We start from the raw sequence: 13,913 nt of genomic DNA on the forward strand, positions 1-13,913 counted from the left end.
AGAAACATAAGTTCCTGTCCATAGAAATGAGTGCTGAATGGCACCACCTGCAACCACTGGCTCAAATTAAGCACTGGGATTACATTCAGATGAGTTCTCTGGTACATGAAATCATCTTTGAAATCTGATGGGAGACAGTGGCCAAAGATGTTTTGCATGGAGGGTATATTTGAATTCAACTCATAATTGCAATAGGAGCAAGAACTGGTGCATAGAAGGCAGAAAATGCAAATTGATCTCATTATTTAGAGATGTGGTTCCCTTGTCAAAAAAGTTGGGCAAGATCCTGAAAAACAGCTATCTTGGATCTGTAGCTCTTTACCTGTGTGTCTATACCCTGTCAATTGTGGTGGGTGTTTTATTCAAGATATCTCAAAAGCCTGTGACCGAAAGGTTGTGCCTAAAGCCACATACTGCAGTGAGCTCTGATCGAGTTCTTGCTTACAAAATGTGAAATAAGTATATCTGAAACATCCACTTGTGGCTGCTTTTCCAAGAAGAGTAAAGATAAAACACATTGAGACACAATGCTGTTCTGCGGCATTGATTTATTGAAGGAAAATCATCATGAAAAGAACAATTTGAACATAAGATATAGCTTTTTACATTCTTTAGAAGGTAGTCCTTCTATTATTCCAACTGATAGTAAAGACCAGACGTTTCTTGTCACATCAGATGGGCTGCTTTCCAATTTCTGTAATGAAACAGTCATTATAGGTTATGTTATACTGTGAATGTAGTCTTGTTTTAAATATTTTTTCCACAGCACCTAGAATAATTTAAGCATAGCAGAGATGGAAATTGTTAAATCAATTATTATTTATTTACTTCTAAGTTTAATTTTTAAGGGTACAAATGTTTTTTGTTCTACACACCACTGTAAAATGCTAACCTCATAAGCGTCTTCTTGCACTCTTCGCTTCACTAATCGCAACCTTTTTGTTTCCCTCTAATCTCCCTGTGCTGCTTCACGATTCTATTTATTAAAGATACTCAGTTTATACCTCAGGACAAGACTCTTGTTTGGATTGAACTCCATCTACTTTCCTCCCACTGTCACAATGACTCTAACGTCCCACCCACCTTGGTTCAATGGTAGTCACAATTAACTCTCTTGCAAACCCATTCCCTGCCATTTACCCTTTGTGTGAATATGTAGAGATGTATATATGTGAATATTTGAGGTTGTCTATCCTCTGTTTGGACTCTCATTCAACAGTTATCATGCATGAAATTCGGTTAGACTGTATATAACCTTTCATACCAAATGTTGATGCTATGTACAGAACGTCTTGAATATATGTTTAATATTGTAGCTAAATATAATAATTAAATACATTTTTTTATTTATATTGTTGAAATGAAAAATCACGGTTTGGAAATTATTGGTGGACACAATATAAATAAATAAATGAAACTGGCAAAGACAAAATCATAAAAACCATAGTTAAACAGTGAGTTTGATAGACCTATCCCTGGACATGACCGGGAAGAGGGGAAGGTCATTGATTAAAACTGTTAATAAAGATTTTCTTGCACAAAGTGGGTGCTGTGATTTTTGAGTGAGCTGAAGTGTATTGTTACACTGGACACATCACAAAGTAAAATATAAAAAGAAGTCTTTAATGTTCTAGATTAATAAATTGTGAACACCCAAATAAGAAGTGCTGCTATTTTCTTCCCACCTCATTGTTCCCTGAGGCAGTCCAATATGAACATTTTGAAAGAGCAGTTGTGCAAAACATTTTGGTGAGTACAAAATCAGAATGAGTGTGGCTATAAACAAATTGGATTGCAACCAATTACAATTTGGCTGTAAATTTGCTCAATGTAATATACAATATGTCTGCCTAAGGTAGGATGCTAATGTTACTAAGGAACATTGCTCCATCTGTATAAGTTCCTTTTTAACATAACTTGCCAAGGGCTCACTGGTGAAATCTGTGGTCCATCAGGATGCAGCATCACAAAACTTGCAGTCGAGGTGACATTTCTTTCTCACTGCAGTCCTCTTATTTACTTGCTGTGATCGGGTTGTAATTGGTGGCCACCGCATGCTGGAAATTTCCAAAAGGGAGGGCTGCTGTCATACGTGCCTTTCTTTTAGTGACATATATCTTCAAGCAATCTTATTTATGTTTATTTATCATCCAGCTTTGTTCAGATTGAGACCCTCCAGCTAACAAATTTCAATAAGTCAATAAAAGACCTTGCACACTATGCCACATGGACAATGGAACTGCAGATACCAGCATGTTCTTTTCCACCCCAGCACAATGTTTCCATATCATTCCACTATGCAGCTCAGGTGGAGGGATAGCTAGGTGATGCTACAAGTTCTCCAATGTTTCAAGCTGAAAAATTCTGTGGCTTATGTACATGAATCTGATGCATCACCATCAGTGCATCAGATTTCTTGAGCTACCCTGCAACCCCCTAACGATGCCATGGTAGCGCTGTATTTGCTGTACAGTGCTCCATGGTGCACAGTGTCCACAGATGCATCAGAAATTCTGATGCATCTGTGGTGCTAAAAAGACGCATCGCTGGACTAGCCTTAAAAAATTACACTATTCCAGCAATACCAGACGTTCTCCATTTAAAAAAGCCCTGCCTCAGTTTAATGCCTGCTCTGAGCAGGCACTAAAAAAGTGATGCTGTCAAGGCATAGAACAACACAGTGAAATCTTGTAGATTTCCCTGCTCCAGTTCTACATGGCCTTTAATGGGAGAATGCCAACCCTGCATACATTATACCTGATGCAAGTAGAATGTGGCACAAGGCTTTACAAACTGGTGCAATGGTCATATTGTACCAGCCTGTAAATGTTGCGCAATGTGGGGGACTGCTTTGCTTTGTGCAACTGCTGCAGCAAAAAAAGTAACACAATGGCGGGAAAAGAGGCTTGCAAATAAGCCCCTTTGTCTTTTACCTGCAATAATTGTGCCACTTAGTGGGGGAAGAAAGCAAATGAAGTCTATGTACTGCTGATGGTCGTAATTTAGACACAAACTGCAGTTTGTTGTTTAGGAAACAAGATTATGGGGCACTCAAAATGAGGGTGTAGATCACGAAATGAGAGGAACTTTTGTTATTTGCTGTGCCAGCTCCAGACTTTAGGACCTTTCCAGAAGGAGATACATTTGAAGGCTAAGCAAAAAGGGAATAACGGCGCATTCCAGTCTAGAGTCTTGAAGTGCACATCAACCAAAGAGTGTTAAATGTTTGTTAATAAATGTTGGAGTTGAAGGATGCTTTGCTGGTATGGCTCAAAAGCCACCAGACTTGTATTTTTAAGCCACCAAACAGAGAATTCTGCGCCAATCACCTGTGGGATGCATCTATAAGGATCGGTGTTTGTGGTTGTGATTGGATTACTATAATATACTATGATGCACAACTGAACTACCAAAAAGGTCAACAGTACTCTGCAAGTAGCTCAGAAGTAGTTTGATAAAGTGTATTTGAACAAGCAGAAACAAACATGTTTGGGAGCCCTGCACAGTCTACTTCTGAAATCATGGAACAAAGGCTTTATACTGCATGCAAAGAACAAAGTCCCTGGGTACTAGCCATACTGAAATGTATAGTGACCAACTGGTTGTGGATAGGGATCATAATTTGCATCCATTTGGTAACTGATGTTCAAGCCGGTCTCCTGAAGCGGCCGGAGAGTGGAGCGTGGAGTTTTCCAGCTACGTTTATATAGTCTCTTCTTATTATTCTCACTGTTTAAATTGAGATTCTTTTGAATAATGCTGACATTAAAATAAATTGCATAAAGGTTGCAATTATATTGAATTTGTTGCAGCGATGGAATGTGCTTGATGCATCATTGATTTTCTGAAACCTAATTTTCCCTCCTTTATGTGGATTCATGTTCAAACCAGCATGTGAATAAGTATATTGTTCTTTATATGTGTCCAATTGCATTTTAATAAGGACATGCTTGTTTTGGAGAGTCGGGTTAACCCAACTTGTATTGTGACATTGACAGCTCTAGGGAAGCAACAAGGTTGGACTGGGTACAATATTCTGCTATCACATCTGTAGAGCTGCTAGGCATATTTGCACACATGCCCTTGAGGCTAGTGCTATCATGGCATATCTTGGTGAAAGGGTGATCTTATATTTATCAATAATAGAAATGTGGATAAAAGTGAAGAAAGAGTGTGGTTAGTGTGATTTCCAATTATTGGCCTCTTGTTGTTTGGAAAATATACATTTAATAAGTGCAATTTCCACACAACAAGTGACTAAATATTTGTATATTGTTTACTGGTGTATGCATCACATACCTGATTTCATATTTAACCTTGCGCTGTGGAAGCCTTTGTCGTAGTAGGAGTAGTTGTTGTTGGTGTAGTTGTTGTTGGTGTAGTAGTGGTCGGAGTAGTAGTGGTCGGAGTAGTAGTGGTTGGAGTAGTAGTGGTTGGAGTGGTAGTGGTTGGAGTCGTTGTACGACGATGATAATGATGCTTCTTCTTCTGCCATCTTTTTTCATGTGACTTGAAAATAGAGAATACAATAAAAATACGGCTCACTCTAATAAATTATAATACAAATGTACATAAAATATTTCACCATACTCTTTGAAGAGATGTATGAATGGTTTTGCTCACTCTAGGCACACAAAGCAGGACAAAGGTTTATTTCCATGGAAGGCAAACACCAGTTCAATGTTTTAAGACCAAAAACAGGTTTGCTGCATGAAGTCACCCTTTCTGATATATAAATACTGCTTTGTACGGTGTTGTTAGGAACCACTCCCATCCTTCCCCCCCAAAAAAATAATTCATGGGCTGAAGTATGAAGGTCTATGGACCATCAATGTATTCTGTCCACAAAGTAACCTAGTTGTGAATGCTTTTGAGCAGAGCTGCTGCTTTACACCATAATATGTTTGCACAGAATGTAAGAGAAAAAAAGAAAGCCCAAATTTTGCAGTGCAGGTTTACTCCATTGCTTGGATGTAGATTTCTGAATTTTAAGAATTCATAAATCTTTTCAAAGGTATACCTTTAATATGTTTAATATGTTTGGCTTACATTGAGAGCTGTTAGCGTGAATGTCTGGACTCTAAATCTAATAATTGATTGCTAAGAAGAAACAATAGTGGGTAACAGACATGTTAAGCACTGTTACTATGTCATAATGAAATTCCAGGCTTCTCATCAGAGCAGTGCTGGAAGGCAAGGAGCACAGCTTCTGGCGGACAGGAAAGGGAATTTGCAGAGGCAGGAAAGGCCACATTTTGTATGGCTCCCCATTACTTCACTGTCCCTGTATAGTAGTTGAATGAAGAGGCAGATGATTTGGGGGGGGTATTAGTGGCATAGAATCATAGATTGGTAAAAAGTGGATCTTAGTGATGTGTTTTCATGTCAGGATTCTGAGTGATAACATAGACAGATTGAGCTTTGCTCTTGGTGTCTGTCTGGTAAAAAACCATCCCCATATTTCGCTGTTAACCATCTATAATTTTATATTGTATGCCTGGCTCTCGCAGAAAGCCATTGGCATAAATGAATGGATTCTAAATCCAAATCATTTACTACTATGATGTAGCAACAATAGGTAACAGATCTTGTTAACTACAGTTCCCACATCATAAAAGAATACTAGGCTGTCCTCTCTTGTTGAAAAATATCCCTGATGTTTACTCACTGTTACCTATCTATACTTCTTTATGTTAATCATTACCTATGTCAATATGAAGTGCTCTCTACATTTGTAACTTCTAAGTACACCTGTACACATGGGACAATACCTTCACAGGTGCACAGTCATCGTTTATACTCTTTCTTTGATTTCCAATCCCAAATTAAGTTATTTTTATAAATGATAAAGATGTCCTTTTCCTTCAGTTTTAAGGATGTTGATTCCCCAGTTGCATTCAAGAAAAGAATTTACTCATTAACCAATTGGGCTAATTTTATGGACATGTAAATCCCTTTGTGAGTGCAACTTTAGGTTTTCGTAATACCAACTTTTAATTTGCAATCTTTAATACGAGTAAGACCTGCACCCAAAAAAGACTTAATTTTCAGACTTCAGCATCAACCAGTTTCTTGCAGCACAAAGCAGCTGCTTCTGATGTATTAATTCCATCACCACTGGCCACATTCACAAATTACAGTTGCCTTATTTCCTAAGCACAGGCCCGTATAATTGAGAGTCCGAAGATTTCAGCCCCAAAACTAAAAGTTTGAAGCATCTAAAATCAAATCTATTGATAATGGAAGCTTTGATTCATAATGTTTGTTGATTTTATCCCTTATAATGACCCTGATTTCCAGCTACATACACTGAGAGGATTCACTTCTGGGGGACTGAGTAGTGAAACATGATTCAGATGTGGAAATTTTACAGGTTGACTGCTCAGCAGGCCCTAGGAAATTAAAGCACACTAGTGAAATAGATTTTATATTTCGAGCCTTTACTTTACAAGCTTTTCATTGGAACATAACTAAAAGGACACCATGGGCCATACCATGATTGGCTTTAATGGCGCAGCTCAGAGCCCTGTGCCTATTTTATCTGTCTGCAAGGCGCAAAATCAATTTGTTTATTGTGATATTTTTCTCAGTTACTGCTTTATATTCTGACAATACCACACAAAAACAATGAGAAAAGATTGCCTCTTAATGTTTCTGATCTGTGCTGTATGAAAATAAAGTATTAACTCAGAGAAATATTTGGTTAAACAAATTCATTTTTTGCCCCAATTGTGCATAAAATAGGTGCTCGACTCTGCTTTACCTTTCAAACCCATCATGAAATGGACCCATATAACTAAATTCAACAAGAATGTTATACGTGAATTGGTGATCTGTTGCATATCATCCCAATGTATTTTGGAATAATGTCAAGACAAAGGAGGAAAGTGACATGTTAAAGATCAAACATTGAGTCAGACACAGCTTATCTGATACTATTGAGCATAATGTCCTTTACTTACGCCACTGTCACTTGCACTCCTCTCATCCCGTTCAAAGGCCTAAAAAGGATGGAAGATAAATATTCAGAAGAAAAAAATGCTCACAGCCAGGTGTAGTTAAGGTACAATGCAATGCAAGAGTGATACTGTTTTCAATCATTATCTGAAAGTTACCTTTAGCACTTGTTATTGATATATTCAGCACCCATCTCTAAGTAAGCCTCAATGGCACAACAATGCTGTCCATCCACCAGTTTCCACGCTGATTCTAATTGATACCATTGACAAGCTCGGGATTCCTATCCCGAGCCTCATCCCTAATGCCAATCATTTGAAAATAAGACCTTCCTTATTTACGACTGCTTCAAAACAGGGTCTAAATGAAGTAAAATCTGTCATGTGCATTTCACAAACAGCTCACTCATTCTCTAAGAGTCTGGGTGGGAGACCTTACCAATAGTGTATTGTAGGTGCTCCATTCCAGAAAGGTGGTGGTAGTTGGTACTGAAATTAGTTAAATGGTGAATAGTTCCAGTTGTAACATCATGCCCATTAAGTAAGTAGGAAACACATTTCAACAGCGATTTGCATTTCACCAGTTGTCTAGTGGCAGAGAAATTGCATCAGCAGTGGTTTTCCATCTACAGAAAAATTGAGCTTTGTTAAAGGTTGAGCTGCAATTGTGCTAAAGCATGCCATGTACTCCATATGTTTATTTTTGATTCCTGAAGATCAGAAATTACCCTACATGTTTCCATTTCCTTCTGATCAGCATAGGATTTTGTGTTTTGCCAGTAAAGTATCCAAATCAGTCAGTAATTACTACTAGTGGTATTTACTACAGGTACTAATTACATACCATTGTCAGTTCTGTATACTACCAACAGTACTAATATTAATACCTAGTAGAGCAGGACTGCAGTGGATTGCCATATTACAGATGTTGATCCTTCCAGAACAGGTCCTCTTTATTTCAGACTCCATGGATTCATAGGAGGCTTTGAATTTCATTATAATTTTAGACATAACTTTTGACATTAACAGGACATATATATGTCCTGAGTCAGTCGCAGCCAATCATAGTTCATGCCTACTTCATCACCGTTTAATGATTCAGTATTATACTGCGTACTTCAATCCCCACACCCAACAGTGTGGATAAAGCGAGGAAAAAAACCCTTATTTAGATTTTGACAGATGAGATACTCTTTCCAAACGAGGCAGATGTGTTTTCCACTATATTGCAAGTTTCATGGGACACAATGCACATTTATTAAGGTGGATGGGATGTTTGGTACACTTGTGAGCCCCACATGTTTTTCCCTGCTGCATAAACATCTTTGAAAAACAAGGTACTCAATAAAGGTTCAGGAGTAATTGATGATCAGATCTATTTGTCCAATTAATCAAATTTAGCAAATAAAAAGTGAGGGAATTATGCTATTGGTGGAAGCTCTTTATCATGAAGAGGAAGCAATGAAAGAATCTCCTTCGACGTGGAAAGCAAGGCAAGGGATTCTACATTATTAACTCTCTGCTAATTAATAACTCAGACGACTTTGTCAGTATTGCGACCCTCAGTTTTACCTGAGCCATGTGAGGCAAAAAAACTTCCATAGAGTATCCAAAGAGAAGAGAGAGAGGGGAAGTGCGGTAGCAAAATGTTCATGACAGGGAGGGGGTGAGAGAGAGCAAGGAATGGGTGGAAAGCATAAGGCTAAAGTGCAGGAGCAACAGTTTCAATGCAGGCAGCTCCTGTTCATTCTCGAATGATGTAATGTAATCAAGGGGCAATGTGCTACAGGACATTCTAAGCAGTGTGGTTGGATGAGAGCAAGAAACCATTCCAGTATAGAAGACTGGGAGCTCCATTAAAGACCACAATATAGAGGGAGAATGATGGCCGATAAAGGCCCTCTCTCCAAAATTCTAATATAACACATGGGATCCTGCAACCCCTGTATAAAAGCATGTCTCTAATTTCTTTATAATCGGTGTTTAGTGGCACACTCAGTCATTCACCCTTGGAGGGCGAATGGTCTAATCAGTAAAACAAAGGTCGCAGGGAGCCCGAGGGTGTTGAAATCACATTGGACTCCATGAGCCCTTTGTTCACAGCAGCATCTGTGAAAGTCAAACATTGGTGATGCTCTGGGCTTTTACCAGAGACTAAAAGACTGTTGCCTTCCATTGTCTTCTATAGGGAGCTCAACATTCCAATTTTCTAATAAAATGTAATACCGTTGAGTTCTGACATCACAATACCTGCTGCCAGAGCCAGCAGCCAAGGTGAAAGGCAGGTTGGGTCACGGACCATAATGAAGATGTTTAAAGCAATGTAAACATTAAATTACTTTTCTTTATTCTGCTCTATTTAATAAGCAAGCAGAGGCAATATGTTTAATTTTTCACTCCTTAGAAAGAGAAAAGCTAGAATCTTTCTACATGTTTGTATGCATTTAGATCTTTTGCAGCTTTTTTTTAAAACTGACATATTGAACTGTTTCTAACATCTGTTTGCAACAAACAACTGCCAGGTTTTGATGTGCTTGATTTTGCTGTAGAGTTTTATTTGTATTCTTCTTGTTTGCAAACATGCTCACTCTTTTGCACCAAGGTCCATTTTAATGGATTTTGTCGGGTAGGGCAGCACAGAAAGTAACCTTGCTGTGCTGCCCTGCATCACAAGGAAAGAGCAAGAAGGTCCCATATTTGTCTACTATCGCACATTCCCGTCCTTTTCCCTTAGCTGGTGCAATTTTTTCCACCTATTCCCAATGCAGGCATCCTTCCACCATGATGCAAGGGTGCGTGTGTTGCATGCAGGGTTGCTTTTGTGCAGGAAGATGCATTTTCCTGCAGAAAAACAACCCTGAGAGGACTTTTCCTCTTTTCATGTGTGCTGCAGAATACAGCACACATAGAAAGAGGAAAAAACGAAGAAAAATAAAGATATTTCTCCTGGTTATGCCTCTCCTGGGGAAGCCTAACTTTTCGGTGCATTCCCAGGTTTACCAAATTTAGTACAAATGGGAATACATTAAAAACCTGCATAGTTCAACCCTCTCGTAAATATGCCCCTAACGTTCTCAGTGGTTTGTTGGAAAGGCGATGGTGTGGCCATGTATTATATGGGATAAAATACTGTCTGGCGAACATTATAATGCTATTGCAAGTCACCTCAGATTTCCATAATCTTAGAAAGGAACTTGGCCACTGGCCTCGTTCCTCTGTATAGTTAAGGAATTCCTCAGTGACTTGCAATATCCTTATAATGTTTGCCACGGAGTACTTTATCGCTCATATTACACTTTTTGTTTCCCCTTTTAATAAACAGAGTATTGTCCTTGACTCATGATTGGTTCTAAAAGAATCTTCTGTGGGCACACTCCTAGTTTAGTGTCCTCTCTCACCTTCTTGGCCCGGATTGCACAGTAGGTGCTTTAAGAACCAGTACAGTAAATCACTTATGTTAGGTATGGATATCTCAGGGTTGTTATTCGGAACACTAATGTAAATTGGTGCTGTTGCCCTATGACCACTTCAATACTGTGTCATTTTGAAGAACAGACAAATTAAAAAATACTTCAAACACCCAGACAATCCAACAGCACCATTTGAGCCTTAAGAGTGCAGTAGGAAATTTCCAAATCCCATTCAGGGAAACGGACTATCCTTGAGTGAGACTAACAAAGTACCACATGTCTGCTACTGCTCCACACACCATCACTCACCGCAATGCAAACGGCTAAGGCCAGCAGGCAGGACACCACAACCAAGGTCCTCATCTTTTATTATTGGTATCTACAAGGAAATAGGAAAACAATTAATGGTTAATTAAGGTAAATTGTCTGCATTAATACCTGATCGTGGACTGTGATTGGAAGAACATTTGCACCTAAGTTATGTGGAAAGACACTGCCAATTCTGTAGCATTAAGGCAATGAAAGCTAATTAGGCAGCAAACTCTGTGGCGTATTATATCGTTTATTTAATATTTAACACATTTTCATATAGAATCGATCCCAGTGCAAAAACATTGGTTCATTGAGGAAAAAAAGGTATATAGATTTAACAGATGATATTTAAAAAGGCTTTTTACGACGAATAAAAAAACGTGTAAAAACACAGAAACAACATTTTACTAGCATTCACCTTTCCAATACACAGAGTAAGGCGCTGGGTAGAAAAGATGCAGTGTGGCACTGGGCCAAACACAAGCTTATTTATATAAATGTCCAGCGATGAATGGTGTGTCTCACTTATTTGGCACCTCAAAAATATGTTAACTTCTCTTTGGTTTGAGTTTGTTCCATTATATGCAATAGAAGGACCTCTAGAAACGTCTCTTTCCCTCAACAGAAACTTACCCTGTAAACACACAAAATCTCTTCTGCCAGGCACTTATAGAATGTGCTTCTAGTTTCTGGACAAAACTTTCACCTGTTCGCATGCGTAATACTGCATTCAGGAGCCGAAAAGGGGCCAGTTATCGAAATAAAATGTCAATCATTTTGTTGCACCACTAAATGCTGCATTTTAATAATTGTTCATCTGTTCGAGAGAAGCTATTTTTAGAATCTTCAAATTATTCAGCAATGTATGCAGCTAATTAATATTTCCACAGAATTGTTGTTGCTATGCCATCATAGTTTTCTACTTGCCCTATACACAATGGTGTAGGTTTGCCACATAGTTTGAGAGCCCATTCATTGCATTTAGTATGTTATTGAGCAAGATTAATGTGAGAGAGTTATATTTAATAAGTTGAGACAAAATGGACAAATATAACAAACAGAAAAATATGTTTAGACTTTTGTTAACTAAACTGTATTTCTTCTGTAGTCTTTCTCACTACACTTTAAGCACATTGCGTTTTTTGTAATTAAATGGAAAATAATTTATGAAGGCAGTCACAAACATTCTGTGTCTTTTCACCCAATTTAGGAAGCTGAGTTATAGCCATCAAGGCCTGTTCATTTATGTATGCTCTATAAGGCAGATAGGGTGTAATTATTTCCAGAGGCAACACTCCCTGTGGAGAAAAGACAAGATGAAGGGTCATTTACAGCTCAAACACTACTGCAAACCATCGGATTTTCCAGAGTTTAAAATCAGACTGTTCAAGGTTAAATAAAAGAATGGGAATCTACAAATTGTATTGATTTCCATGTGAAAGCCTGTGGATTGTTGTGAATTCCCTGACATTTGAAAATCTATGTAAATCATACAAGTCACAGATTCCAACCTGCCTTTTTTGAGACTCAAGTCCTGAATCACGTTTTCAAATTGAGGATATGAGCAGGATTTCGGTACGCAGTCAGCAAGGGACTTTGCTTGTCAATGCATCATATGGATAAGAAAGAGTTAAAACAACCTTACAAGAATTATGTCTAGGTGTATATTTCATCCAACAATATGCCCTTTTTAATTTTAATTTTAACAGCTTTACAGAATTTTAAATCGAGGCCACCGAACAGACATGCATTATGTGTTTTTACACAGCGAATATTAAACATATAAATACTATCTCTGACAGGGATTTTGTTCGAAAATTAAACAGCTGGATTACAACCTTACTCGTGGGATTGCCTATGTGGAGCTCTTGGTCCAGGAAGACATTTATTTTAGAGGTTCTTTCGCAGACTTCGCAAGTATATAATAAAACAAATAGATGTGGTTTTTTTTCAAATTCTAAATGTAATTATAAACTATGTTATTAATGTCCAATCAAGTTTATCTTGAAATAATTCAGAAATTATCAAAACCTAAATCCACTCGACTGGTCACCTTTTCATCCATCTCTCTACAAGCAATCAGAAGGTAAAAAGCTATAACTTACCAAGAGGATCTGGTACAAGGATCGTCTTCTGGTGCTTTTGTGGGTGAGATGGTGTTTGGTGTTACAATGCCTGCACATTGATAGTGTTCGTTCAAAGGCCTGGTTGCCAGGATTAGGCCTCATTGTGGCATAAATGTTACAGTGGGAGGAATAATCCTCTTTTGATGATTTCCGGTCTGGTTTCCTTGCCTACTGCTTTTAAATGGAATATTTTGTAGAAACTGCGGTCTTGTTAAATAAACTAGGTAGGCAGACTGAAACTGCACGTCGAAGTTTCAGTTGCCATTCAAACCCAATTCAGGCGTTGTCTGATACTTGTGAGTTCAATAGACAGACGGCTTTTCTGATTCTAGGAACTGGGTGCTGAAACCTACACGGTATTAGAATTACTGATCCTTTGGAATTGTGTTCGCTTCTGGCTCACCGCATATACCTCTGTCTGCCGCTATGACAGATAGGGCGATTATGAACTGAGTTGAAACTCTAGGTAGGTACTTGCGGGTCAGTATTTGCAACTCGTTGCCATGGGGGAAAGTAGTAAAAATATCATTTAAAAAAAACAATTCTCCTAGATTCAATATGATAGAGTTACTGTGGATTCCATAGAAAGTTACAATACAATGCAATCCTATGAAGTTTGAAACAAATTATTTGAGGACACTATTTGGAAAAATGTGCACTATGCTCCATTAAAAAAATTCTGAGCCATTTGAGTTTAAAGAGTGTTTCACAAAACTATCTACTTCATAGTGCAATACTGTTTAGAAATTATGGAGAAATGGAAACATAGTTAAAACCACAAGCATGTGATTTGTAAAATATGCTACAAATAATACTTTTTTATGAAACCAAAATTAAAATTTAGCTAGATCAGAGTCTTCTACAAAACACAACACTTCATATACAAGGGTTATTTAAATATGGGAGAAGGTGCAACAAATGAAGTTGTGAAAAATTAACCAACACACATCAGAGAAGCAGGCTTTCTACATTTGAGATGCACGTAAATAAAAACATAGACAAAAAACCTAAACATACAAAGTAATAAAAGTACCCAACCAATGAAAGTGTTTCAAAACAATCCCGTGAATGGTAGAGTGCCAAAGGAGGGAAAGGTTTATAGAACACAG

General features: G+C 38.0%; 1 long non-coding RNA gene across 1 annotated transcript; it reads right to left on the reverse strand.

Annotated features, from left to right (window-relative positions):
- Positions 1-528: 528 nt before the first annotated feature.
- LOC138286555 (uncharacterized) lies at positions 529-12,868 on the reverse strand. Its single transcript, XR_011202015.1, has 5 exons — positions 12,784-12,868; positions 10,676-10,745; positions 6,963-7,001; positions 4,300-4,509; positions 529-694 (listed from the first exon to the last, which is right to left on the reverse strand). It is a non-coding gene; the product is annotated as an uncharacterized lncRNA (long non-coding RNA).
- Between the last annotated feature and the right edge of the window lie 1,045 nt (positions 12,869-13,913).

The sequence above is a fragment of the Pleurodeles waltl genome, chromosome 1_1 (genome assembly GCF_031143425.1).
Source record: "Pleurodeles waltl isolate 20211129_DDA chromosome 1_1, aPleWal1.hap1.20221129, whole genome shotgun sequence".
Taxonomy (NCBI): domain Eukaryota; kingdom Metazoa; phylum Chordata; class Amphibia; order Caudata; family Salamandridae; genus Pleurodeles; species Pleurodeles waltl.